The sequence below is a fragment of the Schistocerca serialis genome, chromosome 6 (genome assembly GCF_023864345.2).
Source record: "Schistocerca serialis cubense isolate TAMUIC-IGC-003099 chromosome 6, iqSchSeri2.2, whole genome shotgun sequence".
Taxonomy (NCBI): Eukaryota; Metazoa; Arthropoda; class Insecta; order Orthoptera; family Acrididae; genus Schistocerca; species Schistocerca serialis.
In genome coordinates, this window is record NC_064643.1 from 208690411 (window position 1) to 208711686 (window position 21276).

Genomic DNA, 21276 nt, shown 5'->3' on the forward strand with positions numbered 1-21276 from the left:
TATAAAAAAGATTTGATTTGTGAATACACTTGTAAATCGTAAGTATTGCTGTGTGCGAAGTGGGATATTACGGTGGTAATAAGCCACCAATAGAGATGTCACACATAGATCAGGAGAATACTCTTTATTAAACAGAGCACTAGTGCAGAGCGTCTATAGTCCGATCCATGAACGATGGCGGTTCACGCAGGTGGAGAAACGGATGGATACTGCATTGTTGCCAGTTCCAAGCGACACTTGCGTTTGATGAAAGGGTGAATCTTGCAGATTATGTCTAACTTGCGTGTGTAGAATTTGTCGCTTACCATTACCGTCAGCCATGACAACTCGCAAAAAGTGGAATAACAATTCACTAAATAACTCTCTACAATCAGTTGCATTGGGTACGGCATCTACAGAGAGCGCTCAGAGGACGATGAATGCTCATTGGCTATTGGAGAATGCGTGAGATAGGAGCACAGAACAAGCCTAAAGTCGACGACCATCATTTGTGACTCCAACTACAGTCAGGCACATTGTCCAGTTCGCACTGAAGTCACGTTGTGCTGTACTACAGAGCTTCCACACCACTCATGCCAAAGATGTTCTGTCAGTCACTCTAGGACAAATGTCTCCACAGAAGTCCCTGCCTAGAGTGTGCAGCACTGTGGGGCATGGCAACCTGTCTGCGTCGACAGGTGCAGGAGCTCCAGGCAGCACTGCTGTTTGCAGTGGTGCAGGTAGGAGTGACTGGCTGGGTCATGTGTGACATCTGTAGAGAGCCTGACCGGATTGTTTCTTGTGGATCATGTGGGAGTGTACATGACCACCATTTGCATGAGGTGTCATCAGACCATTTCTTGCAGTGGAGAAAGTACTGTGGCAGATGCTGTACACTTGGTAATGGGCATGGTATTGCGATGGTCTTCTGTCGTGACTATACCATGTTGTTGGAGGTGTGGGTGGGTTGGTTGGTTTATGCAGAGATATGGAAGCATTGCATAGCTCTTGTGGCAGCTGAAGTGTTGTGATGCATGTGTTATAGTTTGGTTGTCAAGGCGGGCATTGTTGTCATCATCCAGCAGTATCCATGCCAGTTCGAGGTGGTTATGGGAAACAGTGGTGGGTTTCTGATTAGTCAAAATGTCAAAGGTATGGGTTCCCTGTTTGAGCACTTTGTAGGGTGTAGGGTCCTCAATAAAGAGGTTGCAATGTGGGACATATCGTATCATCACAAAAGATCACCTGGTCACAGTGATCAAGATCTCTAAGAACAAATAACTTAAGCGATGCATGTGGTGATGGCAGAGGGATCTGTGTGTGTTGTGGATGCAATTTTTTATGCGTTGTACCAACTGTGGGACATCAACTCACCGTTGTTGAATGTGGGCAGTGTGTAATATGCGGGAACCAAGGGGCTTTCCATATATTGGTTTAGCGAGCAAAGTGAGAAGGTCCTCTTTATATGCACTCCATAAGCCTAGTAGGACCCATGGAACTACCTTGGTCCATGAGTCCCCATGGCACATGAGTGCTGCTTTCAGTGTTCTATGACACTGCTCCACCGAACCATTGCTTTGTGGATGTTAATCAGTGGTGCATGTATGGTCGATTCCACAGATATTGCAAAGAGATTTGATTAGATTAGATTAGATTAATACTAGTTCCATGGATCATGAATACGATATTTCGTAATGATGTGGAACGAGTCGAATTTTCCAATACATGACATAATTAGGTTAATTTAACAACATACTTAAGTTAATATAACAACTTTATTTTTTTGTGTTTTTTTGTTTTTCTTTATTTTTTTTTCTTAATTTATATCTAAAAATTCCTCTATGGAGTAGAAGGAGTTGTCATTCAGAAATTCTTTTAATTTCTTCTTAAATACTTGTTGGTTATCTGTCAGACTTTTGATACTATTTGGTAAGTGACCAAAGACTTTAGTGCCAGTATAATTCACCCCTTTCTGTGCCAAAGTTAGATTTAATCTTGAATAGTGAAGATCGTCCTTTCTCCTAGTATTGTAGTTATGCACACTGCTATTACTTTTGAATTGGGTTTGGTTGTTAATAACAAATTTCATAAGAGAGTATATATACTGAGAAGCTACTGTGAATATCCCTAGATCCTTAAATAATTGTCTGCAGGATGATCTTGGGTGGACTCCAGCTATTATTCTGATTACACGCTTTTGTGCAATAAATACTTTATTCCTCAGTGATGAATTACCCCAAAATATGATGCCATATGAAAGCAACGAGTGAAAATAGGCGTAGTAAGCTAATTTACTAAGATGTTTATCACCAAAATTTGCAATGACCCTTATTGCATAAGTAGCTGAACTCAAACGTTTCAGCAGATCATCAATGTGTTTCTTCCAATTTAATCTCTCATCAATGGACATACCTAAAAATTTGGAATATTCTACCTTAGCTATATGCTTCTGATTAAGGTCTATATTTATTAATGGCGTCATACCATTCACTGTACGGAACTGTATGTACTGTGTCTTATCAAAATTCAGTGAGAGTCCGTTTACAAGGAACCACTTAGTAATTTTCTGAAAGACAGTATTAACAATTTCATCAGTTAATTCTTGTTTCTCAGGTGTGATTACTATACTTGTATCATCAGCGAAGAGAACTAACTTTGCCTCTTCATGAATATAGAATGGTAAGTCATTAATATATAATAAGAACAACAAAGGACCCAAGACTGACCCTTGTGGAACCCCATTCTTGATAGTTCCCCAGTTTGAGGAATGTGCTGATCTTTGCATGTTACGAGAACTACTTATTTCAACTTTCTGCACTCTTCCAGTTAGGTACGAATTAAACCATTTGTGCACTGTCCCACTCATGCCACAATACTTGAGCTTGTCTAGCAGAATTTCATGATTTACACAATCAAAAGCCTTTGAGAGATCACAAAAAATCCCAATGAGTGGTGTCCGGTTATTCAGATCATTCAAAATTTGACTGGTGAAAGCATATATGGCATTTTCTGTTGAAAAACCTTTCTGGAAACCAAACTGACATTTTGTTAGTACTTCATTTTTACAGATATGTGAAGCTACTCTTGAGTACATTACTTTCTCAAAAATTTTGGATAAAGCTGTTAGAAGGGAGATTGGACGGTAATTGTTGACATCAGATCTATCCCCCTTTTTATGCAAAGGTAAAACAATAGCATATTTCAGTCTATCAGGGAAAATGCCCTGTTCCAGAGAGCTATTACACAGGTGGCTGAGAATCTTACTTATCTGTTGAGAACAAGCTTTTAGTATTTTGCTGGAAATGCCATCAATTCCATGTGAGTTTTTGCTTTTAAGCAAGTTTATTATTTTCCTAATTTCAGAGGGAGAAGTGGGTGAGATTTCAATTGTATCAAATTGCATAGGTATGGCCTCTTCCATTAACAGCCTAGCATCATCTAATGAACACCTGGATCCTACTATATCCACAACATTTAGAAAATGATTATTAAAAATATTTTCAACTTCTGACTTTTTGTTCGTAAAGTTTTCATTCAATTTGATGGTAATACTGTCTTCCTCTGCTCTTGGTTGACCTGTTTCTCTTTTAATAATATTCCAAATTGTTTTAATTTTATTATCAGAGTTGCTGATTTCAGACATGATACACATACTCCTGGATTTTTTAATAACTTTTCTTAATATAACACAGTAGTTTTTATAATTTTTGATAGTTTCTGGGTCACTACTCTTTCTTGCTGTCAGATACATTTCCCTTTTCCGGTTACAAGATATTTTTATACCCTTAGTAAGCCATGGTTTGTTACAAGGTTTCTTACGAGTATATTTAACTATTTTCTTGGGGAAGCAGTTTTCAAATGCATTTACAAAAATGTCATGAAATAAATTATATTTTAAATTGGCATCAGGCTCACGGTACACCTCATCCCAGTCTAACTGCTGTAGGCTTTCCCTGAAATTTGCAATTGTTAAATCGTTGACTGAACGTACTACTTTGGAGGACTGTTTAGTATTACTGAATGGAGCTATGTCATATATCGTAACTAGCTGTGCACCATGATCAGAAAGACCATTCTCAACAGGCTGAGCATTTATCTGGTTAAACTTATCTTGGTCTATAAAGAAGTTATCTATCAGTGAGCTGCTATCCTTTACCACCCGAATAGGAAAATCAATAATGGGTGTCAAATTGAAAGAACCGAGTAATACTTCAAGGTCATTTTTCCTATTACCTTCTTTCAGAGAATCTACATTGAAGTCCCCACAAATAATAATTTGCTTCCCCCTGTCTGACAGATAGCACAACAAGGAATCCAAATTTTTCAGAAATAGATGAAAATTTCCTGATGGGGACCTATATACAGTTACAATTATAAATGTGCCTTTATTTAATTTAAGCTCACAGGCACATGCTTCTATATGTTTCTCTACACAAAACTTTTTTGTTTCTATACTTTTCGCACAATGATAACTTTTGACATATATGGCAACTCCTCCTTTCTCCATATTTTCTCTCATTACATGTGCAGGAGCTTATAACCACTTACATTTACCTTATCCATATCAGTAACAATGTGATGCTCAGACAGGCATAGTATATCTATTTCATTCTCAGCTTCTAAATCTTCTAAACAAACCAGAAGCTCATCTACTTTATTCTTTAAACTCCCAATATTTTGATGAAATATACTTACATTATTTTTAATTATACTTTTATGAGAACCTTTCCTTATTCTAACATTTGCAGTACTCTCCTGCCTGAGTTTCTCATTGTGCTTAGGCCTAGTTCCTATACCAGTGGTCACATGGTGTTCAGAGAGGCAGATTATGTCAATTGGGTTGGGTGACTTTAATTCATCAATGCAATTACCTAGGACTGAGATACAACTTGGTGGAGATAAAATTTCTGGTGATTGGTGAAAATTTATAATTGATAGCTGTGATTGGTGATCCAATGTGCTAGAATTGTGCTGTTTTATTTCTTTTCTAAACTGAAGATTTGTTTCAATCCTGACCTCTCGTAGAACTTGACATCTTTCTGTCTTACCTATCCTAAAAAAGATGCTGCTCCAACACCTGTAACCACTGGTATTTTACCACTCATGGCAGTGCCTCTCCCCCTTAAATTTCCTGCTATTACCCCAGCCAGTTTCCCCTTCCCTTTCCTGTTGAGATGTAGGCCGTGCCTGGTATAGTCCCACCTACTGAGATAATCAGCAGGAACCACACCAATTGAAAAGGGCTGCTTCAAACTGACTGCCCAGGTCAGTTGTAAAACCATCAGGTACACCAAAGCAGGCAGTCCCTAGTTTGACAGAAGTCTGTATGATGGTGTACATTGTGATATCATGGAAGAGGACTACCTACATCGAGCAAGTCATTCTATCAATGGCAGAGAGAGTGTAATGAAATTTTTTGGACTCAGGCAGTGATCTGATGATGTCAATGTGGACATCTTCGGAACGTGATGTCGGTATTGGAAAGTTGTATATTACAGGCCAAGCGTGATGCCTAGTTTCGCTTTGTTGGCAGGATAAACAGCCCAGTGGCCTTACAAAATGGTCTGTAATCAGCTGTGTAATTGCCTTGGCACCAGGGTGATTGAGGTTGTGAAGTCTGTCAACTACTTCTCATTACATTTTGACGGCGATCAGTGGTTGTGGTTTCCCAGAAAGACATCACAGAGTAATGTGGTGGTTGTTGAAGGCAAAATGTGTTGTCCAGTCTGGAGGCTTGCATTTCCATCAGTTAATAACTGAGTGATAATGGGATCATTTGTTTATTCTTTTGTCATGCATTTGTAGGAAGACATGAGAAATAATTGGTAATGATATTATAGGCTCTGTGCACGTATTGGATGCCAGTTATGTATTGGTCACTAAGATCCAAGTGACAGAAATGTTGGGGGCTGGCATCTGTGGGTGGATTGCAAATGGCATTGACCAATGGCTTATGAACTGTGTGTATTGTTATGTGATGACCTTCAATGTCGTCATTTCAGTAATGCACAGCGGAATAAACTGCAAGCAGCTCGCCGTCAAATGTTGATCATTTTAACTGTGAGGCCAAGAGTTTCTTGGGGAAAATCAAAGTGGTTGTGGTACTCCATTAACAGTCTGTTGTAGAACTGCTCCAAATGCTGTGTCACTAGCGTCCATTGTAAGTGTCAATTTGTACATCCATTTGTGGTTGTGCCAATGTAACAGCTTGAACAAGGCAATTTTTAGTGTGGCAAAACACTTCCATCATTTCTGGGGTCAAAGGTAATTTCATTTTCCTGTGTTTCTCATTGCATTTCAAAAGCATTTGTTAGCAGGATCTGCAATTCAGCTGCCTGTCAGAGTGTTAGCGCTAAAAGTTGAGAATTCTGAGGAATTTCTGAAGGTTGTGGTTCGTTTCCAGGTGAGGAAGGTCTTGCAACAGTGAAGTACATCCAATTGCTGGTTAGATGCTGATAGTGTTAAGAGTGTGCCTGAGGAAAGTGACTTCCATCTGCTGAAGTGGTGATTTTGCCTCCTTAATCACCACTCCACCCTGCTTCGGTGTGACTAGAACTAGATGCTGTGAGTGCTCATCAGTGAAACACAAGAAGATGGGTATGTGTAGCTGAAGGGGAAGCAGAATAATAGACTGTCAGTGAACTGAGGCCAAGTCTGTGTGCATTTTTAAGCCTGTGTGGCATAAAGTGATACTCAAACACACCAATAATAATAGCAGTCTTTTGGATGTCATCGGTATTCATCACAGTAAAAACTGTAGCACCTGCAAGGGCATGTGTAAGGACCTGTAAGTTTCAAATGGGGTAGATGTCATACGCTGTTCAAGAATTGAGGACCCTGCAATCACCACACAATCTGATAGAGCCATCTTTCTTGGGAACGAGCTTGATTCTGGAGGTCCATTAACTATCTGAAGGGTGAAGAGTTACTGCTTGAAGGGATCTGTTAACTGCAGCTTTGGCAAGATGTAGATCTGCTGGGGCTAACTGTCATTGTCTATGTCTTAGTGGGTCCTGTTTGTGGTTACTGTGCATTGCATGGTACTGCCATGAACAGCACAAGTGCATGTGCCTATGTGTGAGACGGAGAGGCCATGAGCACTGTTAACAGATGCTGCACACTGCGGTTTACTGACCTTCAGTGGCTTTCGGGAGCTAGTGATTTTCTGTGTTGGTATGGTGTGTGCTGGAGGTTGGTGTGCCCACACACGAGAGGTGGCGCCATGTCCAGCTGCTTGTTATCTGCCATGTGGTGCTGCTTGTGTACAGCTGCTAGGGCTGTGGCGATGGCAATGATATGACACCAAAGATTGTCATTTTCTGTCTGGACTGGTTGTGTCTGTGTGTTTGCAAGCAGTGTATCACTGATGTGTATGGAGAACACAATCTGAAAGTTTGATGCATTTGTGGAGAATGTTACGATTGGGAGGGGGGAGGGGGTGGGGGGGGGGGGGTGGGGGGAGTGGGATGGGCGCCGGCTGTGGAGGCATGGAAGAGGTGGTGATAGATTGCAGAGTGGTGAATAAGCATGGACTGGAAGTCCATTCCGTTGACTAGTTCTACCATGTTGGTAACCAGGAAGGTCCATGGACACTGGAGTTTGTCAGGCATGTGCATGGGGCAGGGATTATACCGCATACACTAATGTTGAATGGCCGGCCGGAGTGGCCGTGCCGTTCTAGGCGCTACAGTCTGCAACCGCGAGACCGCTATGGTCGCAGGTTCGAATCCTGCCTCGAGCATGGATGTGTGTGTTGTCCTTAGGTTAGTTAGGTTTAAGTAGTTCTAAGTTCTAGGGGACTGATGACCTCAGAAGTTGAGTCCCATAGTGCTCAGAGCCACTAATGTTGAATGTGTTGGCAGCCTGGCTTGAAAGTCGGAGCGGAGAAACTTGGAAGCCAACTAATGTCAGTTAGTGATATTGGTTTCATGCTTTGTCTGGGATGAGCAACAGCTGAGGTGGGAGTGTTTGTGTGTTAGATATTCTGGTAGGTTGGAGGTGACTTGGTGAAGTGTCGTGGGCTGGAGCACCTATTGCGAACCATTCATAAAGTCAGGGGACCCACAAGGGTCCCAATATTGTGTACAGTGACACCGAATTGTGCATAATGCCAGAAAGGAGCATGACGTGGAGAAGGTGCGGGTTGCGCGATGCTGTTGTCATGTGTAGCATCGAGCACTGGTGAGTGTTGTCACTACGCAGTAAGTTCGATCGAGTCCAAGGACAAATTTGTGCATATTTGCAGTTAACGCAGGGTCACCAATGTGGTAAGTGGTATAATACAGCATTAGTGAGCCACCAATAAAGATGACACACTTGCATCATGAGAATACTCAAACTGGGCACTAGAGCAGCGCATCTAGTCAATTGCACTGTCCAGTTTGCATTGAAGTCATATTGCACTGTCCCAAAGAGCTTCCACAATGCTTGTACCAATGATGTTCAGTCATTCTAGGATGAATGTCCCCTCAGGTGTGATATCAGAAAACATAAGCTGACTGTTACTTAAGAATCGAGGTGATATCTTAACAATTCAGTTGGTTTCCCAGTGGTAATCAGATTGACTACTGTTAGTGTAAAGCTTCTAAATGTAACAAGGTACATGCCATGGAAGCAGAATATGAAACCCAAAAGTGCAGAGTTCAAATGTTTTATAATGTTTAATCAGCAGTTTTTTATCAGTTGAATAAGTTAAAACAAGAAAAATGAAAATAATTTCAAAATTTAGGCATCCATTATCACCATGATGGAAGCTGATGATATGCTTCACCCTCACAATACCAATGGATGGGGTGGAGGGAATGGAGAACCTTTTGTAAATATTGTAATCCAGCCATAAAGGAAACCCTGCGATCAGGCCTTGAAGACTGTGCGACAGTTGACCAACCTCTGTGTCACCCTCAGCATTCATCGTCAGATGCAGTATGGAGGGACAAGGAGGTCAGCACGCAGCACTCCCAGCCATTGTCAATGTTTCAACCATGGATCCGCTACCTCTTAAACAGGTAGCTCCTCAATGGTCATCACAAGACCGAGTGCATTTCGGTCCAGCCCTCCCACCAAGGAAAAATCCCTGGCAGTACCGGGAATCAAACCCTGGTCCCCTACATTAGTGTTTGTTGCATTGACTACTCAGCTATGAAGGTGGACAATCTAGTCATGAAGCCCTAATTTATATTTTAAAATTTTGAAAAAAATATCTATGGTGTGTATATGCAGACTGAAGTGACAAACAAAAATTTCTACATAGGCCAGCCATGCAGGTGTGCGAAGCACCTGTGCCAGGCTGGCATAGCGATTAGTGCTTCTGCCTAGTGAGCAGGAGACATGAGCTCAAATTCCAGCCTTGGTACAAATTTTTGTTTATCACTTTGTTTGCACATGCACTTCATAGAAGTCTGAGACTTGAAAAGCTCTCTGGAACGATTTAGTTTCATTTGAAAGTACATATTGTTGTAATCATCTTATATTAGATTGCTTAATTGTTTTAATTTTCAGTTAAACTTAATCCAAAAATTAAAGCTTAATTTATACCTAATAGACACAAGTTTTCAGAATGAATGTCATATTCAATATTTTCATTTTCTGGACCCTACTTAAAGTACGTTTTTGGTTAATAAAAGTCAACAACAATTAACAAAATTTGCATTTTTTAATTATTCTTTAGTGATGGTCATAGAGTATCCCTCTCCCTCCTCCCCCCTGCTCATAGTACACATTATTGGAAATGTGTTGGTGTTGCTAAGAAATTATTAAAAAATATTTCCGTGCTCTGGACCTTTCTTGCACAACAGCAAATCTCTAAAAAGTAAATTGTGAAAAAAAGTGAAAACAATTAACAAAATTTGCATTTTTTTCTAATTTTTTGTGAGGCAAATAAAGTACTTCCTCACTGGCAATATACATAATGAAAAAGGCATTAGTATTTCAAGGGTTAAGGTATGTTCAATTGGGACATTTTTATGTGCGGTACTTGATGTGTGTTTGCTGAGTCTTCTGCTGCCTGCTGTTTTTTGGAAATTTATACTATGAATCTTATTTTAAATTTCTGTAGGCTGCCTTGGCTTTAGTCTGGGTTTTTCTTTGTGCTATTACATTTGAAAAATCATGAATAAAGCACATTCAACAACATATGTTTTGTTTTTTGTATCAGTGTATTCCTTCAGTGTTAACTGTTAATAAACTAAAATAAAGTATGTTAACTTGTTCTCCAGTACATATTAAGGCCTTTTCACTATAGCACTCAATAAAGAATACTTTAACATTAGATCAGACTGTGTACTTAATGTAACAGTTGTTTGCCCAGTACACTATTAATGTATGTGAATGTGTAAGGAGGGAATGACTATAAACATATAGGTATTTCTTACTGCTCTTTAAGCATGTGACCAATTATTGGCTACCAGTATCCATAGCTGCAGCAACTTTTAAGAATACTGAATCTACCAATACCATTAAACAACAATTTGTTAAAGTACAGTCTGCATAAAACACATGCCATAACAATAATTACTACTATTCATATGACATCATATTCATTGGCTTTTCCAGCTTGCAGCCATACTAACACCTTTCAATCTAACCTAGACCTCAGGCTATGCTGCATATCAGTACGTCACCTTAATTAAGAGTTAATATTCACATTTGTTGTATTTGGCAACTCACAATGTGGCTGCACTGCATGTGAGTCTTGTTACCACAATCTACACTCCTGGAAATGGAAAAAAGAACACATTGATACCGGTGTGTCAGACCCACCATTCTTGCTCCGGACACTGCGAGAGGGCTGTACAAGCAATGATCACACGCACGGCACAGCGGACACACCAGGAACCGCGGTGTTGGCCGTCGAATGGCGCTAGCTGCGCAGCATTTGTGCACCGCCGCCATCAGTGTCAGCCAGTTTGCCGTGGCATACGGAGCTCCATCGCAGTCTTTAACACTGGTAGCATGCCGCGACAGCGTGGACGTGAACCATATGTGCAGTTGACGGACTTTGAGCGAGGGTGTATAGTGGGCATGCGGGAGGCCGGGTGGACGTACCGCCGAATTGCTCAACACGTGGGGCGTGAGGTCTCCACAGTACATCGATGTTGTCGCCAGTGGTCGGCGGAAGGTGCACGTGCCCGTCGACCTGGGACCGGACCGCAGCGACGCACGGATGCACGCCAAGACCGTAGGATCCTACGCAGTGCCGTAGGGGACCGCACCGCCACTTCCCAGCAAATTAGGGACACTGTTGCTCCTGGGGTATCGGCGAGGACCATTCGCAACCGTCTACATGAAGCTGGGCTACGGTCCCGCACACCGTTAGGCCGTCTTCCGCTCACGCCCCAACATCGTGCAGCCCGCCTCCAGTGGTGTCGCGACAGGCGTGAATGGAGGGACGAATGGAGACGTGTCGTCTTCAGCGATGAGAGTCGCTTCTGCCTTGGTGCCAATGATGGTCGTATGCGTGTTTGGCGCCGTGCAGGTGAGCGCCACAATCAGGACTGCATACGACCGAGGCACACAGGGCCAACACCCGGCATCATGGTGTGGGGAGCGATCTCCTACACTGGCCGTACACCACTGGTGATCGTCGAGGGGACACTGAATAGTGCACGGTACATCCAAACCGTCATCGAACCCATCGTTCTACCATTCCTAGACCGGCAAGGGAACTTGCTGTTCCAACAGGACAATGCACGTCCGCATGTATCCTGTGCCACCCAACGTGCTCTAGAAAGTGTAAGCCAACTACCCTGGCCAGCAAGATCTCCGGATCTGTCCCCCATTGAGCATGTTTGGGACTGGATGAAGCGTCGTCTCACGCGGTCTGCACGTCCAGCACGAACGCTGGTCCAACTGAGGCGCCAGGTGGAAATGGCATGGCAAGCTGTTCCACAGGACTACATCCAGCATCTCTACGATCGTCTCCATGGGAGAATAGCAGCCTGCATTGCTGCGAAAGGTGGATATACACTGTACTAGTGCCGACATTGTGCATGCTCTGTTGCCTGTGTCTATGTGCCTGTGGTTCTGTCAGTGTGATCATGTGATGTATCTGACCCCAGGAATGTGTCAATAAAGTTTCCCCTTCCTGGGACAATGAATTCACGGTGTTCTTATTTCAATTTCCAGGAGTGTACATTACAAAAATTAAATATTTTCATTGTTTTATTTTGCCTATTTTTGCACATGTAAGACATGACACATGACAGTGTCATTACCATACGTGTCCGATCTGACATCTGATATCATTATGCTCAACTGACCCCAAGCTTCTGTATTCATTTTCCCAGTGTGGAGGAATATATGTGTAACTTAAGAGGAACTGTATCTGCTATACAGTACACTGTCATACGCTACAGAGTAGACCAAGGATTCTGACACCAAATTTGAAGTACAAGACTTGCAAAGACTTTTAAAAATGTTAATTAATTAAAGAAACATGAATACTTTTGCCTACCATGCTCTTCAATATTTAGCAAAACATTTTTGATTTTGTAACACTTTCATGTATTTTAGTTTATACTAAGTACATTTTTCTATATAGCACATATTCTTGATAAACTGATGTTTCCAGCTTCTTGGCAATGGATGGTGATTTGTTCCAGGTGATAGCCTTAAGTTTCCAGCTTGGTCATTCAACTGTTCATTTCATAATGAAAGTAGTCTACTATGCTATAACTGACACTGAGTTACACAAAGTGATTCTAACTTCACTCGAAACAGACTGTCTATATACATGACACAAGAGTTCTGGGACCTTTGGAACTTCCCCAACTGTCTGGATGCTTAAGTGAAATACACATGCAAAATTGTTCCCCCTCCACCACCACTCCCCAACCACCAATCAGTGGATCCCAATTCTACAATTACAATCAGACATTTTCAATAGCTCTTCTTGCACTTATTGGCACAAACAAGAAGTTCTTAGCTGTGGTCATAGGCTCATATGGCAAAAATAGTGATGGGGGCATATATAGTCGTTCAGAGTTGGTGAACTACTGGTAACAAGAGAAAAGCTACTTTTTGGTTTTCATTTCATAGTGCCCTGTTGGTGATGATTCTACTAAAGGAGTTCAAATAGTGATAGAGAAGAAGAGGCCTTTCTGCCTACTCTTGCAAGGAGACTCTCAAAAAATTCTGCTGTCATGTCTGCAAAAGGGTTAGTTTGCTTACGTGAATTCACAGGATGCAGGTCTTCGATATTGTCTATTCATCTGGCTATGACCACATGTTAATATGGTTGCATCTGGGGTATAGTAAGCAGAACTGTTTAAAGGCTAGTGGTATAGTGTGGAGGGAAAGAAGTGCCGTGTCAAGCTGTGGGGAAAAAAACCTCTGTGACAGTCTAGATGGGTGGTAGGGCCTCAGCAGATTGTTCTGCCAGCAGTGACAGTTCATGTTAGGATGCTATGATTGTTAGTAGTGGAGAAGTTGCCATTGTTGCTGAGCACCAGTTAGGTCTTATGGGCCAATCACAGCAGTCTTGGTTCTATAACATACAATGACATTATAAAGGAGACAACTTGATTATAAAATCAGCCTCTTGGTTTAAATTATCATGTAAAGTTTGTTGGTGATTTACATGCTGTCAGTTTTCTTGTGATAGTCCGATTCTGGTTTTTATATATGTTGCTGGCAGAGTCAGACTGTATTGCTGAGAGGTAGGGGCTCACCATCATCATCCTTGTATTGTTTTGTTCTTAAGCTTGAGTGGGCTGGAGCTGCATGTACAATTAGAGGCCTAATAAGAGTTATGTACATGGGCCGAGCTAACCTCTTATTTAGAGAACTTTGTCTGTTACACTTGGACATGATGGTTTGCACCTTGCAATACACCTTGTAATTTACCACTCCCCCGCCCCCTTTCACAAAGTAGTTTGCATTTTAGCCAGGCACCAAGGTACCTGTCATTCCCATGGAAATGTACCAGGGTTGTGTGTTTATCTATCTATCTGCTTCCCTAGGACCATGTGAGCCACAATTACTTGTTCATGGAGTGAACTGGTACATAAATTACAAAATACTGATAAAAATGTATGAGCAATAGAATTAATAAAACACAAACAAAATTAAGGGAAGTATGTGAATAAATAACACACTACAGAGAAAAGTTCTCAACTTTCGTGAGGAATTCCTATACAGAATAAAATATCCTCAACTTGGATTTGAGTTGTGGTTGCCACCTAGCCTCACTTTCTAGGGACTGCCCCTCCTTTTCTATAACCATCCCATGTGCCTGCACGACTATGATCAGAACCATCAAGTCCTGCTTTTCTAGTTTAGTCAAACAATGGAAAATCCTGGATGGAATGTAACAATATCATAAGAAGGAAAGTTGCTACTCACCATATGCCAGAGATGTTGAGATGCAGATAGGCACAACCAAAAGAATTTCATACATAAAGCTTTCGGCCAATGGCCTTTGTCAACAATAGACACACATACATACACACACTCACGCAAATGCAACTTACATGCATAACTGCAGTCTCAGGCAACTGGACCCACTTTACGAGCAGCAGCACCAGTGCGTGATGGAAGTGGTGACTGGGTGGGGGAAAGGAGGAGGCTGGGGTGGGTAGGGGGCAGACAGTGAAGTGCTGCAGGTTGGGCGGTGGGCAGGGAAGTGGTGGAAAGGGGGGGGGGGGAAGTAGCAGAAAAGGAGAGAAATAGAGAAAAATAAATAAAAAATAATAAAATAAAATAAAAAAAAAGACTGGGTGTGGTGGTGGAATGACGGTTGAACAATCCATATGGCACAGGCTGTGAAGCAGTCATTGAAATGAAAGACATCGTTTGGCAGCATGTTCAGCAACAGGATGGTCCACTTGTTTCTTGGCCACAGTTTGTCGGTGACCATTCATGCGGACAGACAGCTTGTTGCTTGTCATGCCTACATAGAATGCAGCACTGCTTGTAGGTCACATGACTGGTTTCACAGGTAGTCCTCCCTTTGGGGATTGGGAGCAGGGATTGCGTAAGGATGGATGAGTACTTTGTGTAGTTTGGTGGATGGCAGAATACCACTGTGGGAGGGCTGGGAAGGATAATGGGCAGGACTTTTCTCATTTAAGGGCACGATGAGAAGTAATCGAAACCATGGCAGAGAATGTAATTCAGTTGCTATACCTCCACTTTCTACAGCTGCCACTGTGGCGTCGGGGTCTACTTAGCGTTAACACAACTCGGAGGTGATGGTTGTCCCAGTCGGTATGACGTGGAATGGAATCCGTTAATCATGATAACGCCACCCTGTAACTAGTAGAAAAACACAAAATCCTCATGTGGCTTGGTTATACTTCAGATACCATCTTTCGTGATTAATGTCAATATTTTGATAGAGCAGCGCATCAGAATGAGTATCCGCTCTTGCTTCTCCACTGATAAAAACGACATTGCACCCCTTGATGATGCGACAACTCACTTGACCCGAAATTGTGACCAACAGTTGTCTTTTGTTGTTAGAATGCGACAGACTTTTTGATTTGCATGATCTGGCTAACTTTAGTTCTTCTCTTATTATGCCCGGTTAGATAATGGATGTTGAATATAAATAATATAAAGGCTTGAATCTTCAATCCACCACCCAAGTCATGGCCACATTATGGAATTACAAGGGTGTTAAAATGATAAATTGTTATTCCGTCATCAAGACGTCGCATGTTCAATAACTAAACAATGTAATTCCAGAGATAACATGTGTTGTTGTTGTGGTCTTCAGTCCTGAGACTGGTTTGATGCAGCTCTCCATGCTACTCTATCCTGTGCAAGCTTTTTCATCTCCCAGTACCTACTGCAACCTACATCCTTCTGAATCTGCTTAGTGTATTCATCTCTTGGTCTCCCTCTACGATTTTTACCCTCCACGCTGCCCTCCAATACTAAATTGGTGATCCCTTGATGCCTCAGAACATGTCCTACCAACCGATCCCTTCTTCTGGTCAAGTTGTGCCACAAACTTCTCTTCTCCCCAATCCTATTCAATACTTCCTCATTAGTTATGTGATCTACCCATCTAATCTTCAGCATTCTTCTGTAGCACCACATTTCGAAAGCTTCTATTCTCTTCTTGTCCAAACTATTTATCGTCCATGTTTCACTTCCATACATGGCTACACTCCATACGAATACTTTCAGAAATGACTTCCTGACACTTAAATCAATACTGGATGTTAACAAATTTCTCTTCTTCAGAAAAGCTTTCCTTGCCATTGCCAGCCTACATTTTATATCCTCTCTACTTCGACCATCATCAGTTATTTTGCTCCCCAAATAGCAAAACTCCTTTACTACTTTAAGTGCCTCGTTTCCTAACCTAATTCCCTCAGCATCACCCGACTTAATTAGACTACATTCCATTATCCTTGTTTTGCTTTTGTTGATGTTCATCTTATATCCTCCTTTCAAGACACTGTCCATTCCATTCAACTGCTCTTCCAAGTCCTTTGCTGTCTCTGACAGAATTACAATGTCATCGGCAAACCTCAAAGTTTTTATTTCTTCTCCATGAATTTTAATACCTACTCCGAATTTTTCTTTTGTTTCCTTTACTGCTTGCTCAATATACAGATTGAACAACATCGGGGAGAGGCTACAACCCTGTCTTACTCCCTTCCCAACCACTGCTTCCCTTTCATGTCCCTCGACTCTTATAACTGCCATCTGGTTTCTGTACAAATTGTAAATAGCCTTTCGCTCCCTGTATTTTACCCCTGCCACCTTTAGAATTTGAAAGAGAGTATTCCAGTCAACATTGTCAAAAGCTTTCTCTAAGTCTACAAATGCTAGAAACGTAGGTTTGCCTTTCCTTAATCTTTCTTCTAAGATAAGTCGTAAGGTCAGTATTGCCTCACGTGTTCCAGTGTTTCTACGGAATCCAAACTGATCTTCCCCAAGGTTGGCTTCTACTAGTTTTTCCATTCGTCTGTAAAGAATTCGTGTTAGTATTTTGCAGCCGTGGCTTATTAAACTGATAGTTCGGTAATTTTCACATCTGTCAACACCTGCTTTCTTTGGGATTGGAATTATTATATTCTTCTTGAAGTCTGAGGGTATTTCGCCTGTTTCATACATCTTGCTCACCAGATGGTAGACTTTTGTCAGGACTGGCTCTCCCACGGCCGTCAGTAGTTCCAATGGAATATTGTCTACTCCGGGGGCCTTGTTTCGACTCAGGTCTTTCAGTGCTTCATATAATTAAAAAATGTTCAGAATGCGTCGTAATCTTGGGACAAATCGATGACTGTTCACTGTTAAATAATCATGAATTCACTTTTCACTTCATAATATTCTAATAGTCGATTAATTTCACTAATACACCCGATAATGTCTATTCAATTATGTAGGTGACACAAAGAATTAAGTTTGAATTCAATTTTATTGTTCCTTGTAATTATTTGTCCCTACAGTGAGTGCGCACATTGATTTCTCACTCAGGGAATTGCTTCCATTTGCATCAGTAATCCTGTCGTTGACAACAACTTCTGACAACTTGGCACAATTTTACGTTATTCGTGTTGGCGTTTGTATGGTATCTACTCGAGACTAATAATTGGTTTTCTGTTGGCAATCTTTCTTTTTCAATGTCCTTGAATGTTCATGCTTGTTCAGTATCACAAAGGCTGAGTCCCATTACAAATCTCACAAAATTTAACTTTGTCGCAAATCTCCATATCCCGTTATTTTGCTAACAGTAAAGATGACTTTGCTTTAGTATGACTTCTGAATAATGCTTCAGTCTATATTGCAAAACTTTCAAACTTCTGATTAGCTTAAAACAATGTAGTAGTGCTTACTTGCATGCTACGATCGCAATAGTACTAGAGATCGACTAGATAGCAACTGAAGCTAACTTTTCCATTTCCGAGCTACATTGTAGTCACATTGAACTTCCTTTTTGATGTGGCTACAACTCTTTTCGATGGTAAATGTTATCTTTGGCCAATTTACCATCTGGGCTTTAACCTTCGTTACTAATTATTTTGTAATTCTTTCTTTGATGTTTTTGTTGTGTATCTTATCAGATTCTTTCATTCAGTCACTATTTCATGATAAATATTATTATTCACATGACATTCCTGCTGATCAGATTATCACAAGTGTAAAATTGTCAACAGTAGCTGCTGTCACTGTCAGGATGACTAATTTTCCTACTCCTTTTACAACAGGGTTTTCTGTAATTGGGGTGTTACACATCCCCCCCTGACGATGAAGTGGGTACGTGACTTCCTGTTTCAACGTACCTAATCAGGTAAGGTCTTTGTTTTTATTCTTGGCACACTGACATTCACACAGATACACATATACATACAAAATTTAAATCATTACAATGTTTTTTTGTACAATAATATGAATTTAAGATTCATGTCTTATGAATAATTAATTTTTCATTTTATTTTCAGCACATCACCACACTGATGCAGCACCTGCACCAGACCATGCAAGCTGCAAACATGGCCTGGTTTGAAGCCAGTTTCCTCTCCTCCATCAACTATGGCGAAGCTGCCACAGACTCAGATCGTATATGACAGCGAGTATGATCCGATTACTCTTGCTCGTCTGGTCCAGTGGCTGCCTTCCCGGTACACTGCACTAAAACCTCAGCACAGTCTGTCTTAAGAATGTCCGCATCACCATTGTTGTATATGCTGTAACAATTAAATCACTTCTCTTCTCGGTACATAACATGAGATTACACATTACTATCACAGTTCATCATGCTCATTCTGCACATTGTCTCTGCATTTAGTTAATAATATTTGTGGTAAGTATGACTAGTCTATCGCCACTTCACATGTGTACTATCAGTCTATGCACAAGTACAACATTCTACACATCGGCACCATTCTATGAGTTTTTCTTTACCAGTAATTTTTTCCTTTTTCTCAAGTCTTATTGGTTCATTTATTCAATTCTTTTCACCTGTAATCATTTCTCATTTTTTCCCTCCTCAAAATAAGTGATGTTGTTTAAAGAAATTTCCTTACTCCCGAATGATCGCGGTAAGATGTTTCATTGTGCTCACTTACTCTATTAAATTGATGCCTCATTGATCACACAACATGTAGAGGCATGTTAGCATATGAATATCAACATCAATTATTAACATAATAATATGCACATATTTATACTACTTAATAAACTTTCGATGAACAGAATGATGATTACGAACTTGTAGCTCATAATCTTTCTTGAAGACTTGACTAAATCAAACTTAATTGTTGCAAGAATTATTTATCTCTAATTCATTGTCTACTAATTCTATATAGAAAAATTCATAAACATCGTTATAATGTCTTCCTGTTTTATGACTTATCCTAGTTTGCATACTTAACTCTAAACTTTCAATCAACTAAAATATTTCTTTAACTCTGAATGTGGGTACACCCCCTTTATCTTCAGCAGGTATCCTCCTACATGTGGTATCTTAATAATTCTGTATGGTCCTTTATACAAATTACACCATTTTCGATTTAATTTCCTTATCTTCGAAGATTTGGGGTGATTTTTTTGATAAAACACTATCACCAACTTTATACTTTACTCCTCAACCTAGCTTTTTGTCAAATTGGCGATTTCTAAGATTTGCTTTATGTTGTAATTTTAAATATACCTTTTCTATAACTTCATTGCGATCTTTCAGTTCATTATGCAGACGTGGTAAATTACTAAGCCAATTATTATTTTCTTATTGAATAAGATCTCATTCAGTGAACACTCAGTTGGTGTATGAGGTAATTCATTGTACCTCTCTTCAAAATCTTCAACTAATTCGACCCCATCTATGGTGTTGATTAGGTACATAAGTTCTTATAAATCTATTCATTTCTCTAAAGACTCTTTCTATTGGGTTTCCTGACGGATTAAAGCAGGCAATGAATACATGAGGAATCCAACATGTATTCATTGTATCCTTCCACACTTTACTTTGGAAATATGATGCATTATCTGAAATGAGTATTTCAGGTTTCCCTACTTTCACTAAATAATCATCTGTAATCTTTCTCACCATGGGTATTACAATAGTTGTTCGCAAGGTGTATAGCTTCACATATTTCGTGAATACATCATACATGGCAAATATATATTTAAAATTTCCTTTAGCTATGGGAAATGGCCCACACGTATCACATGACATGATACCCAGTGGTTTCCTTGGTATTATGGGATGTAATACACCTTTGACACAATACTTGACTGGCGTCGCTCTTTGACAAATTCTGCATCTCTTGAGTATCTCCTGAGCTTTTTTTCAATAAACCTGGATAGAAACATAGCCGTTGCAATTTCATTACACATTTGTCAGCTCTGAAATGTCCCCATCTTACACGTGTGAACCATAATAAGGTCTCAATACACTGTGAGGGAATACTTATTTTCCACTCATCCTTCTCAGTTCCATGATAAAATAATAGACCTGTTTGCACTTGGTAATGATCATTAACTTTACTATGAGTTCCTTCTCTTAAGTCATTTCTAATTTCTTTCCATTTTTCATCTGATTTCTGCACTTGTCCTATTTTTGAACACATTTTGTTAACTTCTTTCCTATACGGAAGTTTTCCGAACATCATCACTTTAAAATCTGTTACCCGTTTTTCTTCCACCTCATCTACTTTTGTAGATGCTAACCTCGACAATGCATCAGTGACATTATCCCTTCCTTTAACATGCTTAACAGTTATGTCATATTCTTGTAGCAATAAGGCCCAATGTGTTAGTCGGCCATGTAGCATTCTACTTGTCATCAAAAATGTCACTGCTTCATGGTCACAATAGATCATGATTTGTTTTCCTTATATAAAATATTGGAACTTTTTAAGTGTCCAGATAATTGCTAGCACTTCCAGCTCAGTTGTGCTGCACAGTCGCTCGCAACCAGATAAGGTTCGGCTAGCAAAAGTGATAATTTTTATAGTTTCTACGTTATTCTCATCTTCCATTTGGAATAGGGTACCACCTACTCCTGTCTCCGCTGCATCTGTAGCTATGTAAAAGTCTTTATCCATTTGTGGATGATGCAACAATGGAGCATTAATCAGAGCATTGCGATTGTCGTCAAAAGCTTTACTACAAGTTTCTGTCCATTGCCAAGGAATATTTTTCCTAAACAACTGCAACAGACAATCTTTATTTAATAATTGTTGCAACACAAACTTCCTAAAGAAAGATGCAAGACCCAAACATGACTTAAATTGTTTTTTAGTTTGCAGATACGGATAATTTTTTTATTGCATCCAACTTTTTAGGGTTCGATATAATCCCTTCTGGTGTCACAATATGGCATAAGAATTTTATTTGATT

At 40.4% G+C, this 21276-nt stretch overlaps 1 long non-coding RNA gene across 2 annotated transcripts; it reads left to right on the plus strand.

The window, feature by feature from the left end:
- The first annotated feature begins 1963 nt into the window (after positions 1–1963).
- On the plus strand, positions 1964–18647 carry LOC126484326 (uncharacterized). Of its 2 annotated transcripts, XR_007587838.1 has the most exons (4): positions 1964–2260; positions 2593–2658; positions 18141–18223; positions 18375–18647. It is a non-coding gene; the product is annotated as an uncharacterized LOC126484326 (long non-coding RNA). The 2 variants fall into 2 exon arrangements; XR_007587837.1 differs by lacking the exon at positions 1964–2260 and having other exon boundaries at positions 2430–2658.
- The last annotated feature ends 2629 nt before the right edge of the window (positions 18648–21276 follow it).